Raw genomic sequence first — 2,524 nt, forward strand, 5'->3', positions numbered from 1 at the left:
CCAATCCAGTCCAGTCCAGTCCAATCCAATCCAATCCAGTCCAGTCCAGTCCAGTCCAACCTTGTCTAGTCTAGCTTAGTCTAGTCCAGTCCAATCCCAACTTCTGCTTATTTGCTTGGCCCCCACATTGCTGCTTGCAGCTATATTTGGGGGCCAAGCAGCGAAGCTGCGCGGCAACCCCTAGTGATTCTACCTTTTCTTATTATTATTATTATTACACATCTTTCCGCTGCCATTGAAGTCTATGGCAGCCCATAGAACCGTACAGTAAAAAGTTGTGAAATTTGGCACATTCATTCCATACCTTCCCATATTCCATTTCACAAATTTTCAAGTCTGAACCCCAGGCAGTCTAGCGCCACCAATGTCTCAAAGTTGGCGTTGCATCCATGCACTTAACTTTTCAACCGTATGTCCAATTTTGAAGATCCATATACAGTTGGAACCCCTGGACCGACCTGAGTTCACTGACTCCTATTACATTACTTTCCGCCATATTGGACCTCCGCCATATTGGATTTCATCAAAAACTCTTAAAAGTTTTCATAGGTCACAAACTTCATCCAATTTTCACGAAACTTGGCACAGATGATCTTCAGACCATGCCTCATAATTGCATTGCCTTTGACACCCATACTCACAACTGGTCGCCAGTCACGACCAATCAAAATTGGCGGCGAAGCCGCCAAACAGGAAGTGAACTCAGATCTCGGCAAGGCTTTCACATATCAAAACCAAACTCAGTACATGGACTCAGGACCCAATTAGCAGGAGGCTCAATAAATTTCATGACTTTTGACCTACAGGTGGCGCTATAATTAACAAAACTACGTTTTGGCCTCTATGGGGTGATGTGTTTGAAATTAAAACATATTAGTGATCTCTGTTAATACTTTGGGAGGTCCTTAGGCTGACACATATCAACTTTTGACATTAACATAATTGATTGGACCGCCATATTGGATTTCATCAAAAACACTTAAAAGTTTTCACAGGTCACAAACTTCATCCAATTTTCACGAAACTTGACACAGATGATCTTCAGACCATGTCTCATAATTACATTGCCTTTGACACCCATACTCAAAGCTGGTCGCCAGTCACGACCAATCAAAATTGGCGGCGAAGCCGCCAAACAGGAAGTGAACTCAGATCTCGGCAAGGCTTTCACATATCAAAACCAAACTCACTACATGGGCTCAGGACCCAATTAAGAGGAGGCTCAATAAATTTCATGACTTTTGACCTACAGGTGGCGCTATAATGAACAAAACTACGTTTTGGCCTGTATGGGGTGATGTGTTTGAAATTAAAACATATTAGTGATCTCTATCAATACTTTGGGAGGTCCTTAGGCTGTCACATCTCAACTTTTGACATTAACATAATTGATTGGACCGCCATATTGGATTTCATCAAAAACACTTAAAAGTTTTCACAGGTCACAAACTTCATCCAATTTTCACGAAACTTGACACAGATGATCTTCAGACCAACCGTCACAAACACATTGCTTTTTGGACCTTTATTCAAAACAAGTCAGCCATGACGACCAATCGAAATTGGCGGCGAAGCCTCCAAACAGGAAGTGAAATGTTATCTCCGCCAAGCTTTCACGTATCAAAACCAAACTCGGTACATGGGCTCAGGACCCAATTAGGAGAAGGCTCAATAAATTTGGTGACTTTTGACCACTATGGGGGCGCTATAATCACAGGAAGTAGGCTCATATCTCAGCAACACTTTCACATATCAAAACCAAACTTGGTATATGGACTTGGAACCCCTCCCTGAGGACACACAATCAATTTGGTGACCTTCGACCACTAGGGGGGCGCTAGAGTTACAGGAAGTTAGCTTCTATCTCAGCAACGCTTTCACATATCAAAACCAAACTTGATTCATAGACTTGGGACCCCATCCTGAGGACACACAAAACATTTAGTGTACTTTGACGACCACTAGGGGCGCTATAATTAGCAATACTTTCTCGCATCAACCTCAAACTTAGTACGTGGACTAGTGGTCACAACCTGAGGACGCACAATAAATTTGGTGACTTTTGACCACTAGGGGTGCTATAATTAGCAAGACTTTCTCGTATCAACACCAAACTTGGGACGTGGACTCATGAACACATCCTGAATAGCTACAATACATTTGGTGTCTTTTGACCACTAGGGAAAACTATGACTTGAATTAGGCTCATATCTTACTAACGCTTTCATGGATTGAAACCAAACTTTGTACATGGACTCAAGACCCAATCCCAATCCAATTCAATCCAATCCAATCAACAATCACATGAAGTAGGCTCATATCTCAACAATCCAAATCCAATCCCAATCCAATCCAATCCAGTCCAATTCAATCCCATACAATCAACAATCACATGAAGTAGGCTCATACCTCAGCAATCCCAATCCAGTCCAATCAAATCTAATCCAGTCCAGTCCAATCCAGTCCAATCCAATCCAATCCAATCCAGTCCAGTACAATCCAATCTAGTCCAGTCCAGTCCAAT

Source organism: Alosa sapidissima, chromosome 18, assembly GCF_018492685.1.
Source record: "Alosa sapidissima isolate fAloSap1 chromosome 18, fAloSap1.pri, whole genome shotgun sequence".
In the NCBI taxonomy this organism is placed as follows: domain Eukaryota; kingdom Metazoa; phylum Chordata; class Actinopteri; order Clupeiformes; family Clupeidae; genus Alosa; species Alosa sapidissima.